Consider the following 18942-nt stretch of genomic DNA (forward strand, 5'->3'; position numbering starts at 1 on the left):
AGATCGGATAGCTCTCGATATATCAAGTTTGAAACTATATAATAATTTTCCAGAAGAAATAGTACTACTCGCACATGATCCAATGAAAAGCTGCGATCCTTTACTAGAAACAAGCAAAGTAAAATAAGAAAAAATAATTTGCAAAAACATTCATTTTAAAAAAATTAGACTAATTCAATGGTGCTCCGTTTCAGCTAACTCAATAATTATCTAAATCGCTCATACAACAACACTGAATTCTCTGTCACTTCCGTAATTGCCAAACTACAAAAGACTTAAGCGACAAACTGCATGTAATCGCTTGTACATAATGTATTCATAGGCTATGTACATATGTACACATCTGAGTGTGTGCAAATAATGACATGTGTACGCTTATGAGCATGCATAATTGCTTTCATTATATGACGCTACATTTCACAGTTTTCACCTATTTTGCTTGCAAAAATTGCAATAACAATAAACAGGAAAAGATATTTACATATGAAAATATGTCGACAGCGTGACTTATGCAGTTATTTTCGTTTTGCGCAAAGGACAGCTGCTTAGCATGAGTATATGATGCACTTTTACATTTCGTACTTTTAATTTAACCTTGAAGTTTTGCCCATTATTTTTCGAAAATGACGAGGCCTCTGCGCGCCTGAGTGGAATCCAAGGCATACCTGTAAACATATTTACAAAAAATATAAGAAAATTAGATAATATATTTATTAGAAATACTATACTGTGATGAGTAACTGTGATGCCAAATAAATACAATTGAAATATATATGTGTATTCATTATATTTATTTAGTAATTAAATAATTCATCAAAAATTAACAAAGATGTACTATGTTTGTATTCCATAGTGTTTGAACCACATTCTATAGAATTTCGTGCGTCCTGACGAAAAATGTCTTGTATTTGCAAATTCAAGGACCCAAGGACTGCTGCTGAATTCCACACAACTCTAGGTAATTGACTTTTTTTTTAATTTAACTCGAATTCAAAGTCAAAGTTGAAAAAACCCTGTACTTGTAAAATAAAAATGTGCAAGGCAAATGTATAGAGAATCAGACAAATGTTACAAAGCCAATCAACTGTGTAACCAATAACCTTATTAATAACTCCATTAGTGCGGCAAAACTTGTTAAAAATCAATTTGATTGCTTTCAAACCACAAATTCAACTTTTTGCCTTCATGCAAGTTAACAGTTTTTGAACGTTGTTTTTTATTTCATTTTTATTTTTTCATTGTTGTTTTTGTTCTTTTTTTATTGGCAAGTAAAACATTCTTTGCGCACTTAAGTAGAGGAAGGGAAACAACAAACACATAAAGCAAGCACGCGGAGCAGAGCACTTACCGCACAAGGTAAGTAAATGGTGTGTTTTACAACAAAAAAAACAACAAATCCGAAAAACATTTTGTAGTTTTAAATATTTCTTACACACTTTATATCAGCGCATGCCTTAGGTTATTTGCCTTTGTGTGTATGAGCATATTTGCATCTCTTTGAGAGTGATTTGATTTGATGACTGCAATCGTCGACACAACCGAATAAAATAAGAAATACTTAAAGTTATTTTGTTTTAGCTTTTTTTGATTTTATATTGTCCTTAATTATGTGACCACCAGTGTACAAGTATGTATATATATCATTTCTCATATATTACTACCTACTACTGTGTTTCTTTGACCAAATTCAAATTTTGTAACATGATTTAGTCTTCTTTAATAATTTTTAATTTAACATGTTACCAAAAAAATGTGTTTTTTAATCATAAGTTGCTTTCTTAACATGTCTAAAATACAGTGGTAAAGGGATTTCTAGAAATTCAAAGTCGTTTTAAAGATACAGCATTTGGAAAAAGGAGTTGTTCAAATCGCTCAGTTGGAAGCTGGAAACTTTAAACTCGTTTTTCTCTAAACGGTGTTTTTCAAACGTCCCTCCATCGTATCTCAAAAAAGTCATTCTGTCAAGCCAATGACTTGAAATTTGTTGGGTGCTAAAACCGAAAACATATAAAGTATCATAACTGAGCTATAAATAAGGCACATGGGATCGCACTAGGAAGTGGCATATTTGGATGTAATTTTTTTTTTTAAGTGGCGTGGAACCGCTCTCAAATAGGTTTTCTGTATATATCTCACAAACAGCTATATAAACCAAACTTTTCTGCAGTCGTTTCCCTTACGTGCCACATCACACACCATAAAAATAAGTGAAATCGGTTAATAACCACGCCCACCTCCCACATACAAAGTTATGTTGATGTGGGCGTCGCCCACCTTTGGGTTAAAAACCATATCTCTGAAACTACTCGACCGATTTTAACGAAATTCGGTATATAATATTTTATTTTTGACGAAATCGGTTCACAACCACGCCTACTTCCCATATAATTCAATTTTGAATTGCATCTGATTCGTTCACTTTATAATATATACATTAGCAACCAATGAAGATAGCGGAATAAAAATTTACACAAATACTGTATTTGAGGTGTAGCTCATTCACATAAATAGTGTCACAACACAAAAAAGTCGATTTTTCAGGAGAGCAGTTTAAAGTTTTCACTTGTCTCTTATTCAACAAATATAGAAAAATGCCATAAGTGTATTGAAAAAACTAGTGGCATGTAATATATTTAATAAAATCATGAGCATAAGTGGACTAAAAAGAGTGTACTGAAACTTTGACGTAGGTATAAACGTGCCTCTTTTGAATTATGTCGTTAATTGTGAAAAATATTAATCAATTTCGCTGTCATAAGTTATGTGTTGCTATTTGTGAAAAAAAATCAACATCTATCTCTTTTTTTATCTCTTTTCATAAATATTGTTCTAACACAAAATGTGTCGTTCCTTCTGAAAAGAAAACCAAATTCACCTTTTCACAATATATGTTGCATGACCAATTCTGGCACAACTGAGATGTGTCGTTGTTGTGGTTAAAAATAACAAGTTTAATAATTCTTGTTACACGGTTTTTTTCCTACGCATCGGAATTAATTTTTTATACAATCAACTCAAACATCTTGTTTTTTGAGTTATGATACTATTCATGTAAATGAGAGATATGGGTAAAATTGTGTTATCTTTCAAAAATTACATCAATAAATTCCGAGAGTATAAAATGTTCCGTTGCACCCGAACTTAGCCTTTCCTTACTTGTTTTTGTTTCCGATAAGTTAATCAGCCGGAATCGTGGCTGGAAGTGCGGGGAGTTCAGAACACTGTAACTCATGTTCTACGCAATATTTGTATACTCTTGCAACAAAATTGCTAAGAGAGCATAATAGCTTTGTTCACATAGCGATTGTTTGTAACACCCAAAACTAAACGAGTTAGATATAGAGTGATAAGGAAGATAAGGAATTTGATTTTAAATCCCGATATCTGTCTGTCCGTGTTTCTTGGCACCATAGGAAGGTTGTTTTCGAAGATAGGCGAAATCCGATCACCGCCACGTCCACAAAATGGCGAAAACCGAAAACTCAAAAAGTGCCATAACTAAGCCATAAAGCTATGAATGTAAAATTTGGTACAAAGGATCGCACTATGAAGGGGCATATTTGGATGTATTTTTTTTTGTTTTTGTGGCGTGGCCCCGCTCCCTACTAAGTTTACATATCTCGTAAACTACTAAAGCTATATCAACCAAACTTTAAAGGGTAATTTCTTTTATGAAATCGGAATCGTTTCTGGAGGAAATCGGATTATAACCACTCCCTCCTTCCATACAAAAGTTATGTTGACAACTACTAAAAATGCTTTAATTCAGTAAGGAAAGACACCAGAAACCTTAAATTTCATTATAAAGAAGGTACGTAAGAGCTCCACCCAAATTGGTATACAAAATATCAAATGGTTGTGGCTCCGCCCACTTATGGGGCAAAACCCATATCTTCGAGCAATTTCATGGAAATTCGGTTTGTCATATTTTCCTTGCGTTTCAATGACTTACTTCCCATATACCAGAACTTTGACGTCCATCTGAATCGTTTACTTTACAATATATAAAGTAAGCACTAGTGAACATATCGGAACAAAACTTCGCATAAATACTGCATTTATAGTGTGGCAGCGATGCCAATACCATAAATCGGACAATAAGTTTTCAAAGGGTGGCACATATCGAACATGAGAACATCAGAGCTTCTAATCTTTTTTACCGAAAATATAGGTAAGTCTCTCAGATATTGTGAAGAAATTCAGTGGCAATATTTTTCTTCTAATAATATATGTCTTCGTGCCAAAAATGGGTAAAATGGGGTCATAACTACACCTTGCTCCTACATATATACATAATATTAGAGTTTCCAACTCTCAATAAACTTTATACTATATATTATGTATGACGAATATGTGGGTCAAATTGTATGTTATATTAATAAAATAAAATAAATAAATTGCGAGAGTATAAAATGTTCGGTTTCACCCGAACTTAGTCCTTTCTTACTTGTTACCTTAAAATGTATATTCATACTGTCGAAATATATGTTAATAAATGATAATTAACTTAAAGCTCTTTTTATTTACTAGTCTTAGAAAAAAAATTCTTAAAAATCACTAAAACACAGCCCACATATGGAATGACTCTCTTAACCAAACCAAAGTGTATTCCATAAATTGAACTAAGTATATGACATTTAATTTTTCTTTTTTTCCTCCTGGTATGCGTATTTATACAATTACAGTATAAATCTTCCAGGAAAAAACCCTCAAATGAAAAAAAATATATATTTGAATTAGAATAAATATGTATACAAACCAAAAGTAACATACCAAATGTTCAAAAATTGTGACATTATTTTTTTAATTACATTACATTACACAATTTGTAATTTTTTTTCAAAGATCCAGCATTAACCGCAGATATCACCTGTCATCAATAAGAACAAGATCGAACAAGTAAGGAAGGGCTAAGTTCGGGTGTAACCGAACATTTTATACTCTCGCAATTTATTGATGTAATTTTATAAAGACAACACAATTCGACCCATATATTCGGCATAAAGTTCAATAGAATAACGAAAATCATCATAAATAGTATATGGGGACTGAGGTAATTCCTAAACCGATTTCACTCGTTTTCACCACCAAGATACAACGTATCGAAGACTATACGCTCACTTAATTTAATATTACTTATAATTAGGTATATGGGATCTGGGGGAAGTTATGACCCAATTTTTACCATTTCAGGTACAGAGAGAAACTGTTATAAGAAAAAAATTCAGAGGGAATGAATTACATTAAAATATCTGACGGATTTACCTATATTTTCGGTGAAAAATTAACCTTAGGCACTGACTTCTTCATGTTTGATATCAGGGGCCTTGAAAAGTCATGGTTCGATTTTGACAATTTTTCCACAAGTGATGTCACAGCTCAAATACAGTATTTGTATAAAGGTTTATTCCGCTAGCTTCATTGGTTCCTTATGAATACATTATAAAGTGAACGAATCAGATGGAATTCAAAATTGGGTTATATGGGAAGTAGACGTAGTTGTGAACCGATTTCGCCCATATTCCACCCGTGTTATCAGGGTGTCAAGAAAGTGTTATGTACCGAATTTCATTGAAATCGGTCGAATAGTTCTTAAGATTTGGTTTTTGACCCATAAGTAGGCGACGCCACGCCCATTTTCCATTTTGTAAAAAAATCTCAGTGCAGCTTTCTTCTGTCTTTTCTTATGTAAAATTTGGTGTTTCTGACGTTTTTCGTTAGGGAGTTAACCCACTTTTAGTAATTTTCAACCTAACCTTTGTATGGGAGGTGGGCGTGGTTATTATCCGATTTCTTTCATTTTTGGACTGTATAATGAAATGGCTAAAAGAAACGACTGCAGAAAGTTTGGCTTATTAGCTTTATTGGTTTGCGAGTTATATACAAAAAACCTATTTGGGGGCGGGGTCACGCCCACTTTTCCAAAAAAATTACATCCAAATGTGCCCCTCCCTAATGGGATCCTATGTTCCAAATTTCATTTTCATAACTTTATTTATGGCTTAGTTATGACACTGTATAGGTTTTCGGTTTCCTCCATTTTGTGGGCGTGGCAGTGGACCGATTTGCACGGACAGACGGACAGACGGACGGACAGACATCCGGATTTCAAATCTACTCGTCATCCTGATCATTTATGTATATATAACCCCATATCTAACTCTTATATTTCTTGGTGACACAAACAACCGTTATGTGAACAAAACTATGATACTCTGTGCAACAGGTTGCGAGAGTATAAAAAGGTTATGCATATTACATGTTTGATTAAAACTTTTGTGCTTGCCTAAAACTCTCTTATTACTGATTAATACTAAGATTCGCGCGAAAAACAGCTGCACAGAGAAACACTCAGTGCAGTACATATGTAAATAAATCTCTATTATCTCGATTAGGAAATTGAAAGCAATTATTAGAAGGAAATTATACGATGTATGCGGCAGAGTTGCGCTCAGCTATAAAAATTGGTAATTATTCAGGCAGACCAAAGCAAACGGCTAATTTGTTCGGTTGATTGCTGCCGGATCATGCCAATCGGCGAACGGCAACTGTAAAAGTTCACTCGCTAGATTCAAATTCAGTTACTCGTCGATTCCATTGTTTTTATGTTGTTCGGCCTTGAACTTGAAATATGAGACGTGATATTTATCTGCAACACACTCAATAGGTGAGACTATCACATTCATGCATAGATTTGCACACATATGTATGTATATAACGGTTTGCATGTTTTGCGACTGTAGAAACATTCGAAATGCTTGCGGATGTAACCAGTTAATTAATGAATTTACATAAGTAATCATGTGCACTGAAATTAACTCTAACGACTTCATGTTCTTTCTCCTCGTTCTATATTTGTATAAATACACAATTATACTTATCCATAATTATGTATGCGATAAATTAATGAATTGCTCACATAATGTCTGTCCAATAATTAAAAAATTCTCTACTTATGTTACTTTAAGCTCTATATACCGTTACTCTCACAGTAACAATTTTTAATGAAAGAAATCTACATATAAAAGGTATTCCAGTTATCATTCCGTCTCTGCTCTTCAAAGTATTGTAATTTGTGGCAAAAAAAGGTTTTCATACATCAAAGTCATCAAAAATAAATGAAAGTTGTGGCCATTTTTTTAATTTTAGAACGAAGGAAAGAAGAAAATGGAAATGTTATTTTTATTTTTGACAGAATTTTAAATAAAAATTTCGCCCTATATTGTATCGTATATTATACGTAATGTTATTTCAAAGATGTTTGAGATTTCATGTCAACCGACTTGAATAATTGAGTTTTGAGATAAATGCGTTTAAAGTTTTACATTCGTACTGACTTGGCCTGATAGGCGGAACTTCCAAAGAGTATATCTCTTAGAATTTTACTCGGATTGATTTGATATTTTTGGATTTGTCAAATTTTTAAACCCACCTAACGTTTTAAGGCATTAGATCTTTGAGTCTTCGATATTCGCACAACTTAAATTTTCCAAATTTTAGCTTTCTTCAAAATTTACATATGCATCCTAGCTAAATAAGTATTGCCCCGTCATCACTAATAATGTTTTGACCCCAAGAGACAGGCAGATCCGCCTGTATTTGCATACATATAACCATTTATACACATACATACATTTTTTAGATTCCTAATATGTATGTTTCATACTTCTTAATTGCATATTGTAGCTATGCGGAACAAGTGAATGCAATAAATATTTCCATTTAATAAATTGCTTTTTGGTAATATTAATATTAATATTCTACTTTATCATCATATGTAATATATACTTATTAAATCAATCTGTTCTCGCCCGATGCGATTAACTCAATAGCAACGTGCTCATCATAATTACTCAGATACGACTAGAATATGTAGTATACTCGATGCTCGATCTGTGCAGCACGTTTTCGATTTAATAAATAGGTTCGGGTTGGAAAATCAATTAATCATCGTTTAAATCATCAAAAATAAAGCGGAGATATTTAATAAAAATTCTAAAATGAATGAATGATTCAGGAAGCTTTGTATATATGTACATAGGTAGTATATGCAGTTGAACTTCCATAACTCAAATTTCCTTAATAATACGTTCGGATGGACATTGAAAACATCTTCAAAACACAATTTGTGGATTGTGAAACCAAAGTCGTTCTGAACGACATCATGTGTTTTCGATGCGTTTTCATTGAAAGTTCACAAATTTATTGTTTGTTTAAATTTTGAGCAACGAGAATGGTAAGTTTTAGAATACTTAATATTTGCTTATAATTATCATTAGCGCTCGGGAATCACGACAACAAAATTTTAATAATAAAGGTATTGGCTTTGAAAAGTCATATACATATATATCTTGCGCAACGATGATTCTTGAAGAGAATTGATAGATACTCTTACTGCCCAGCACCTTGACCTTGCAAAAAAGATAGAAGAGTTGGACAAACAACATTTAATGCTTATTTTAATGGCTATTTTTTCTGGGTCGTAGAGCATACACCTTATTTTGCCACAATTCAATTAGGAGAGCTTCATCCCTCTCACCCCACGAATTTCTTTTTTGTTATTTCTCCATTCTTTTGAAAATGTAAACAAATATTAATGTGTGGAATGTAAGTTTTCAAGTAGTTTTCAGCGAAAACTGTGATTTCGTTTGACAGATTTTGCATGGATGAAAACACATGTTTTCGAACGAAACCCCATTTTTTCTATGAAAACATGTTTTCAATGTCGGTCCGAACTAAGTATTACTCGAACTCTTAAATTGGCAATAGAAATCAAATGTCATACAAATTTCCCTCCATAAATCGAATTCTCGACCAGGGCATAATACAAAATTTAAAATTTCGAGGTAGAATTTCCCTTTAGTCCCTACCGCATCAAAAATGATTCACCAAATGAAAAAACGATTAAAGACTCGGATGAGAAACTCCCCTTCTGTTGATGACCCCTGCAAACGTTTTAAGGATCATGATTTGAGGGCATGCACCTGGTATGTCCGGTCCCTTAATTGGGATTAGCCTCTGCCCAACTGGTTCGTTTCCTCATACAACTAAAGGCTGACATCACCGCAATCCAAGAAGTACGATGGACCGGACAAGGACGGAATTAGGTGGGTCCTTGTGACATCTACTACAGCGACCACATAAAAGAGCGCAAATTTGGTGTTAGATTTGTGGCGGGAGAGAGACTCAGTCGCCGAGTCCTAGCATTCACCCTGATGGATGAACATCTAGCCACAATCCGCATAAAAACGAGGTTCTTCAACATATCGCTTATTTAAATCGATCACTTTGTGATAGACGGGAGAAATGTCTCCAGTGTTTTAGACGTGCATATGTTCCGAGGACCAAATATAGACTGGGGCCACTATCTGGTAGCAGCGAGGATACACACCACCCTTTGTGCAGCAAAGAACGCCCGTCAACAAACACAAGGAAGGTTCTACGTCAAAAAGCTGCAATCACAACAGACACCCAAGCAATTTTCTACTCGACTTGCTTCTCGGTATAAGAGAACTGTGGAACGGCATCTCAAAACCTCTGCAGCGGAAACAATTGTATTTCAGCAATGACAAAGACCGTGCTGGTATGATAAGGATTGTCGTTTCGCAGCGGAGAGAAAGCAGACTGCCTATCTCGTAACGTTGCAAAGGTCACAACACGTGCGGGATAGGGTAGGAACCGAGATCTAAAGAGAGAGCGAAACGCATTTGCAGACATAAAAAGGAAGAGTGAGTGTGAAGAGCTTGAGAAACTAGCCGACATGGGTAATTCTCGAAAATGTTATGAAAAATTAAGCGACTTACAGAAGGTTTCAATACCGGAGCATTCTCATGTAGAGACCAAGGTGGTAATCTGACCACTGATATCCAGGGTATACTGGATTATGAAGAGAACACTTCTCCGACCTGCTGAATGACATTGAAAGTACAATACAGAACAGATGTTATATCGACATCGATTGGAGAATCGGGTTCGCCATCTTCTGGTGTTGCACTTTGCAGAATATGGGCGGACGAAAGCATGCCCGGCGATTGGAGCCTCTGTGTGCTCTGTACAATCCATTAAAAGGGAGCCTCCGCAATCTGCGCCAATTATCATGGTATAAGTTACCTCAATATCGCATATAAGGTCCTGTCGAGCGTATTGAGTGAAAGACTAAAGCCCACCGTCCACTAACTGATTAGACCTTATCAGTGTGGCTTTAGACCTGGAAAATCGACCATGGATCACATATTCACCATTCGCCAAATCTTGGAAAATACCCGAGAGAGAAGAATCGATACACACCACCTTTTCATCGATTTTAAAGGTGCCTTCGATAGCACGAAAAGGAGCTGCCTTTATGCCGCTATTTCTGAATTGGTATCTCCGCACAACTAATACGACTGTGTAAAGTTGAGCAACACCAAAAGCTCCGTCAGAAACGGGAAGGACTTCTCCGAGCCATTCGATACCAAACGAAGTTTCAAAAAGGGTGATTCACTATAGTGTGATTTCTTTAACCTGATCCTGGAAAAAATAATACGAGCCGCAGAGCTGAACAGAGAAGATATGATCTTCTATAAGAATCATTGGAAGCAACCACCGTTAGTTCTGCTTTTTCCAGATTGGATAAAGAAGCGAAGCGTATGGGTCTGGTGGAAAAGAATGGTGCGCTATTATCGGCTCGGTTCCTAAGCCTATTACATACATAAAACATACACATTTTGTAAAATTATATGTTTTAATGAAACCTTCTATAACTCGAAGTCCCTCTAACTCGAATTTTTTGTGGATTATAGTGATTCGAGTTAGGGTAGTTCAACTGTGTTAACTATTATAATTGGACAGTCACAACATTCTTTTATGCATTAGAAAATCTCCGATAATTTTTCGTTTTTCTTTTTGATAGTAAATGAACAACTAAACTTGCTGGAAACATTTTCCTCGAGCATATCATCGAAAAATAACCGCTCTAGTGCGATCATTCGCATCTTCATTCTAATGCATTCAATTTGATAATCGAGATGATACGGAATGAGTGAAATAAGAACGATATTTTAGACCAATTTCGATCAAATTAATAATATCGAAATAAAACACTGCACAAAAAGTACGTTCAAGGTATGGTACCATATAAAAATAGTCGAAATCGGTTTATAGCATTTCGAGCTCCAAGATACCGAATATGCGGACCTCTGTGCCTTTTTATCGGTTTTCGATCGTTCAATCAGTTAGATAACTTATCGCAATCACATCATGTTTTACTGATATTAATGTGATCGAGTCAATATGCACCTATTAGTCATATACCTTATATGTATAATGATTTTCGGACTTACGGTTTAGTTTTTACCGTATATATCGAACAATATGCCGAATATATTAGTCAGTTTTCTGATTTACTTAGCCTTTCATTACTTGTTTTGTTTTATATTGGATTATTATGGATTTGGATTTGTTTCTGGATTGATTTTTAATGATGATTGAGGCTTTCTTAAATATAACTAGTTATTGCGTTTTCGGCGCGGAGACAAATTCAACAAATTAGAACTCATCAAAATTCTTTCTTATTAATAAATTCCATGCATATTTCGACAATCGGCAATAAATATTTATATTTCGTGGAAAGGTATTTGTCAGTGTACTGAGTAATTTACAGTGACGCAGAGTCGACGTAAATACAATGAACTTTGAGGAATTGAGAACGTGCAAGTATATTCTATAAAAGTGCTTTTCTGCAATTGATATGTCTTACATTAATTGAACTTTTTGGACATGCAAAAACCTGCTCGATTATTTAAAGTGGCGTTTTGCTTACACAATGACCGGATGTGCTGAAAGCACTTAAATGACTTTCTCCGCGCCCAGACAGGTGAACAAAAAAGCGTTGAGCCGTAAATATAAAAAAAACGTAAATTTTTATACATTTTTCCACACTCCTGCAATATCATCTTGACACCTGTCTGGGAGAATTAACGCTTTTCGAAATGCAACGAGAATACTTCAATAATTATACATCTGAATGTCAGCTTTGCGCTCTAGAGCTTTAACACAAATATGGCACTCAATTATTCGTACACAAGAAGCTTTTTCTTTAACGAACATCCAAATGCATAAGTGATCTAAATCAATAAAGTATCAATCATTTAATAGACAGATGCCTTCATTAATAGTTTATTTCCATAAAGAGAAAAATTTACTAAATGAAAGCCTAAATCACTATTCACCATAGTTTTAATGTTTTTATTAATTCACTTTTTTTTTGTATTTTACGTAATTAGTTACGTTATATGCCAATTAGTGTCAACGGAAATTGTGTTGTGTGTTGAGTGAAGAGGAAGCTAGTAGATTTGATGTCGAACTTGGACTGGTTTAATTAGGTTTTTTTGATTTCATGAATATAAAGCGTCAGTATATTTGACATACATATATAAGGCGAACTCACCTTTATTAGATTTGTGGAAGTCAGTTTCACGGCTTATATTCCAAAATGAATTAATCAGATTAGATTCAAAATTGAATTATATGGGAAGTAGGCGTGGTCGAGTAGTTTCTGAGGTATGGTTTTTGACCCAAAAGTAGGCGCCCATTTTCCATTTTTAGACTAATATGAGTTCCTACGTTCTGTACCATCTTTCCATTAAATTAAGTGTTTATAATGTTTTTCGTTAGTGAGTTTCACACACACTTTTAGTAATCAACATAAACTTTGTATTAGGGATGGGCGTGGTTATTATCCGATTTCCATGGTGTACTAAAAGGAAATGTGTCCGGTTAATTTGGTTTATATAGTTTTGATAGTTTGGGAGATATATACAAAAATTAGGCGGCGGGGCCATGTCCACTTTTCGATAAAAATTTTATCTTAATATGCCCATCCTTTGTATTAAATTAAATTTCATTTGCAGCAATATTTATGGCTATTACTTACTTACAGTTTATAACTTTTCGGTTATCGCCGTTTTGTTAGCCTGGAATGATCCGGGGAACATGTGTGCCAAGTTTCATTAATATATCTCAATATTATCGTTTGCACGAACGGGCAGACAGACATCCGCATTTCATTAATTTGTCACACTGATCACTTTGGTATCTAAATCATTTGGTTTTCGATATTGGAAACAACCGTTAGGTGAACAAAACTATTACTTTCTGTGCAAAATGTTGCGAGAGAGAATAAGAGCTACACAATCAAATTTGCCAACAATATGCGTTCATTCGAAAAGTATTTCACGACAACTGTTGCAAGATTATTATCACTGCACATAAATATATATGTACATATGTAATTGGCGTAGAAACCGTTTAGCCGATTATGACCGAATCGGAGTGGAGGCCTTCCTCTTCCTCTGTTTCCACCGGTCGGTACTCCATCGAACACTTTCAAAGCTGAAGTGTTTTCGTCCATTCGGACAACATGACCTAGCCAGCGTAGCCGCTGTCTTTTTACTCGCTGAACTATGTCAATGTCTCCGTATAAATCGTACAGCTCATCGTTCCATCGTCTGCGGTATTCGCCGTTGCCAATGTTCAGAGGACCATAAATCTTACGCAAAGCCTTTTTCTCGAAAACCCCAAGAGTCTCATCGGATGTTGTCATCGTCCATCGGATGTTGTCATCGTCCACGCTTCGGCGCCATACATCAGGACGGGAATAATGAGCGACTTGTAGAGTTTGATTTTGGTTCGTCGAGAGAGGACTTTACTTTTCAATTGCCTACTCAGTCCAAAGTAGCACCTGTTAGCAAGAGTGATTCTGAGCTGGATTTCAAGGCTGAAATTGTTGGTGTTGTTGATGCTGGTTCCCAGGTATACGAAATTATCCACAACATAAAAGTTATGACTGTCGATAGTGACGTGCGAGCCAAGATTCGAGTGCGCTGACTGGTACTACAGACGCCCATATTTCGGGCCCCAGTGAAGTCGATCAGCCTCAGGCCGTTGGCAATGTTTCGTCATGGAGGCGGCGAATTTTCCGACTGTTGTGCCAAAGACACCTTCTGTACCCACCCTAACGCCAAACACGATTTTGCATCATGGCGGGAGTAGCCCTGTAGCGTTAAGTTTTATTAAACCGACAGTATTGGATAGTATTCTGTGACAACAGAGAAGGCACAATAGACCATAGGACGCAGTGTGTTTCTCAAATAAAATCTATACTACTGTAGAGAAAGGTGAATGTGTTATTATATATTAGCAATTATGCATTCAATGATCTGATTCATTCTGTACAATAATATAGGAACGAATTGAATCCAAGGAAATCAGTATCCTCGTTATATAATAACTTGGAAAATTTTTGATTGAAGACCAATTATGTCATCTCATATACAGAACAATGTATTCAACTACTTAAAGGATTCTCAATGGCTCTCATCGGCCTAACGTATTCAACTACTAATGGCCATTGAGAAACCTTTTATTAGTTGAATACGTTGTTCTGTATATGAGATGGCGTAATATTACATTACATTATACATATAGGTTGGTTTATGTCATGACCGGACCCCACTAAATGATTTGATGCAAATATCTTCCAAACTGCGCTTAAGGATAAACCAAACTTAATGATCGCATTTCCTTTTAATAATTATTTTGATACTGTGTGAAATCTGAAAGATAATAATATTAATAACATAACATTAATGTTGTCTGGATTCAAACACGTATAAAATAGAGTCAGTACTTCACATACCTAAAATAATGAGTTTAATTATTCTGGTAGACTTCAAATCACACATTTCGACCAGTATGTGTGATTGGCGTTGCAACCGTTTAGCCGGTTATAGCCGAATCGACGATAGTGCGCCACCTGTCTCTCTCCTTCGCAGTTCGGCGCCAGTTCGAGATCCCAAGTGTAACCAGGTCGCTCTCCACCTGGTCCCTCCAACGGAGTGGAGGCCTTCCCCTTCCTCGGCTTCCTCCGGCGGGTACTGCATCGAACACTTTCAGGGCTGGAGTGTTTTCGTCCATTCGGACAACATGACCTAGCCAGCGTAGCCGCTGTCTTTTTATTCGCTGAACTATGTCAATGTCGTCGTATAACTCGTACAGCTCATCGTTCCATCGTCTGCGGTATTCGCCGTTGCCAATGTTCTGAGGACCATAAATCTTGCGCAAAATTTTCCTCTCGAAAACTCCTAGTGTCGTCTCATCTGATGTTGACATCGTCCAAGCTTCTGCACCGTAAAGCAGGACGGGAATGATAAGCGACTTGTAGAGCTTGATTTTGGTTCGTCGAGAGAGGACTTTACTGTTCAATTGCCTACTCAGTCCAAAGTAGCACCTGTTGGCAAGAGTTATTCTGCGCTGGATTTCGAGGCTGACATTGTTCGTGTTGTTGATGCTGGTTCCCAGGTATACGAAATTATCTACGACCTCGAAGTTATGACTGTCAACAGTGACGTGGGAGCCAAGACGCGAATGCGCCGACTGTTTGTTTGATGACAGGAGATATTTCGTCTTGTCCTCATTCACCTCCAGACCCATTCGCTTCGCCTCCTTATCCATGCGGGAAAAAGCAGAACAAACGGCGCGGTTGTTGCTTCCGATGATATCAATATCATCGGCGTACGCCAGGAGCTGTACACTCTTGTAGAAGATTGTACCTTCTCGGTTTAGCTCTGCAGCTCTTATAATTTTTTCCAGCATCAGGTTAAAGAAGTCGCACGATAGTGAGTCACCTTGTCTGAAACCTCGTTTGGTATCGAACGGCTCGGAGAGGTCCTTCCCAATCATGACGGAGCTTTTGGTGTTGCTCAACGTCAATTTACACAGCCGTATTAGTTTTGCGGGGATACCAAATTCAGACATCGCGGCGTAAAGGCAACTCCTTTTCGTGCTGTCGAAAGCAGCTTTAAAATCGACAAAAAGGTGGTGTGTGTCGATCCTCTTTTCTCGGGTCTTTTCCAAGATTTGGCGCATGGTGAATATCTGGTCAGTTGTCGATTTTCCAGGTCTAAAGCCACACTGATAAGGTCCAATCAGTTTGTTGACGGTGGGCTTTAGTCTTTCACACAATACGCTCGATAGAACCTTGTATGCGATATTTAGGAGGCTGATCCCACGGTAATTGGCGCAGATTGTGGGATCTCCCTTTTTATGGATTGGGCAGAGCACACTGAGATTCCAATCGTCAGGCATGCTTTCTTCCGACCATATTCTGCAAAGAAGCTGATGCATGCACCTTATCAGTTCTTCGCCGCCGTATTTGAATAGTTCTGCCGGTAATCTATCGGCCCCCGCTGCTTTGTTGTTCTTCAAGCGGGTAATTGCTATTCGAATTTCTTCATGGTCGGGTAATGGAACATCTATTCCATCGTCATCGATTGGGGGATCGGGTTCGCCATCTCCTGGTGTTGTACTCTCACTGCCATTCAGCAGTTCGGAGAAGTGTTCCCTCCATAATCCCAGTATGCCCTGGACATCGGCTACCAGATTACCACCTTGGTCTCTACATGAGGATGCTCCGGTCTTGAAACCTTCGTTAAGTCGCTTCATTTTTTCATAAAATTTTCGAGCATTCCCTCTGTCTGCCAGCTTCTCAAGCTCTTCGTACTCACGCATTTCGGCCTCTTTCTTTTTTTGTCTGCAAATGCGTCTCGCTTCCCTCTTCAGCTCTCGGTATCTATCCCATCCCGCACGTGTTGTGGTCGTTTGCAATGTTGCGAGGTAGGCAGTCTGTTTTCTCTCCGCTGCGAGACGGCACTCCTCATCGTACCAGCTTGTTTTTTGTCGTTGCCGAAAACCAATTGTTTCGGCTGCAGCGGTACGCAGTGAGTTTGAGATGCCGTTCCACAGTTCCCTTATACCGAGATGCTGATGAGTGCTCTCAGAGAGCAGGAGTGCAAGTCGAGTAGAGTATTTCGTGGCTGTCTGTTGCGATTGCAGCTTTTCGACGTCGAACCTTCCTTGTGTTTGTTGACGGGCATTCTTTGCTGCACAGAGGCGGGTGCGTATCTTCGCTGCGACCAGATAATGGTCCGAGTCTATATTTGGTCCTCGGAGCGTACGCACGTCTAAAACACAGGAGACATGTCTTCCGTCTATCACAACGTGATCGATTTGGTTCCGCGTGTTTCGATCAGGAGACAGCCAAGTAGCTTGATGTATTTTCTTATGCTGGAATCTGGTACTACAGACGACCATATTTCGGGCCCCAGCGAAGTCGATCAGCCTCAGGCCGTTTGGCGATGTTTCGTCATGGAGGCTGAATTTTCCGACCGTTGTGCCAAAGACACCTTCTTTACCCACCCTGGCGTTAAAATCACCAAGCACGACTTTTACATCGTGGCGGGGGCAGCGCTCATAGGTGCGTTCTAGGCGCTCATAGAAAGCATCTTTGGTCACATCGTCCTTCTCTTCCGTTGGGGCGTGGGCGCAAATCAGCGATATGTTGAAGAACCTCGCTTTGATGCGGATTGTGGCTAGACGTTCATCCACCGGGGTGAATGCCAGGACTCTGCGACGGAGTCTCTCTCCCACCACAAATCCAACACCAAATTTGCGCTCCTTTATATGGCCGCTGTAGTAGATGTCACAAGGACCCACCTTCTTCCGTCCTTGTCCCGTCCATCGCACTTCTTGGATGGCGGTGATGTCAGCCTTAAGTCGTATGAGGACATCAACCAGCTGGGCAGAGGCACCTTCCCAATTAAGGGTCCGGACATTCCAGGTGCATGCCCTTATATCATTATCCTTAAAACGTTTGCAGGGGTCGTCATCAAAAGGGGGGTGTCTCATCCGAGGCTTTCGTAGATTTTTCATTGGGGGGTGTTTTTATGTGGTGGGTCCCAAACCCTACGCACAACCGCATAAGCGGGCTTCGCCTTCTCACTTTAGCTCGCCTTCAAACGGATGTCTGTTGGCTACCCAGAGGATACTTGGTCTAAAACCGGAAGTAGTGAGCTGCTTGAACCATGTGGAGAAGAATCGTTTCTGGCCACTCCCAAGTGAGTGACAATCAAAAACTTTCCTCACTTGCGTGAACTTCTACACATGATCCCATCCTCCAAGTATGTAAGATATCTTAAATGAACGCATTATTATAGACTTACAACCGGTTTCACGAAATTTTTTCATTGAAAATTAAGTTCTATTTAATTTCAATTTTAAATTTTATTTAACTTTGTACTTACGTCAAAATTGACATGCAAAAAACTAAAAGGCATGAATGTTAGAAAGAATATTTATGTAAAAAAAAAATTTTATTTATTTGTCAAAATGGAAAAAAAATATTGGAAATCAGCAGATAGAAAAACGTAACCATAGTTACATATGACAATATTTAAATAATATTTAAATGGCAAAGCGAGATCATTGAAATAAAAATTAAGTTAAATGGTGAAACTGAAATAGATAATTTTTCACATTAATTTGTTTTGTGAAACTGGCTGTTACTGCAGTTCAGAAAAATTGTGATTTTCCAACTTTCGCTTAAACCTTGATTTTTTTAGTTTTATTGCAGTGGACAAGTCATTTAAATATTGTGAAAACAAATACGATTGCCTTGAAGAATCCCTGAAAGTTGTAGGAATCGTCAGAGGAGATTTCAGGAGAACATCAAGTCTCAGGAGGAATCTTCATATAAACTGAGTGAAGCGGTTTCGTGTTCCTAAAGTGAAGTGTTATAATAAAAGTACTCTTGATTAATTTTTTTCCGTTTTCTTTTATGGCGTCGCCTGAATAAAATAAAACTATTAAATTGTTAATTCAAATAATAATCTATAATTTTAATACATAATATGTTATTTAATTTAATTTGAAAAGTTGTCAGTAAAGCATAATGTAAATCTTGATATCCGATAACAAACTATATTTTTCTATCAATATGTTGGCAATGATGACAATTAAGGTAAATTCAAATATAGCTAAATGCATATCTGCAAAGCTTGGACATATGGAATAGAAACATAGTAGAATGGTGTTTACAAAACATAATAATACTGTATTGAATTATTG

General features: G+C 37.1%; 1 long non-coding RNA gene across 1 annotated transcript; it reads right to left on the minus strand.

Annotated features, from left to right (window-relative positions):
* Positions 1-148: 148 nt before the first annotated feature.
* Positions 149-14736, minus strand: LOC128920010 (uncharacterized). Its single transcript, XR_008470127.1, has 4 exons — positions 14678-14736; positions 12918-14594; positions 12428-12736; positions 149-665 (listed from the first exon to the last, which is right to left on the minus strand). It is a non-coding gene; the product is annotated as an uncharacterized LOC128920010 (long non-coding RNA).
* Positions 14737-18942: the final 4206 nt, after the last annotated feature.

The sequence above is a fragment of the Zeugodacus cucurbitae genome, chromosome 2 (genome assembly GCF_028554725.1).
Source record: "Zeugodacus cucurbitae isolate PBARC_wt_2022May chromosome 2, idZeuCucr1.2, whole genome shotgun sequence".
NCBI lineage: Eukaryota > Metazoa > Arthropoda > Insecta > Diptera > Tephritidae > Zeugodacus > Zeugodacus cucurbitae.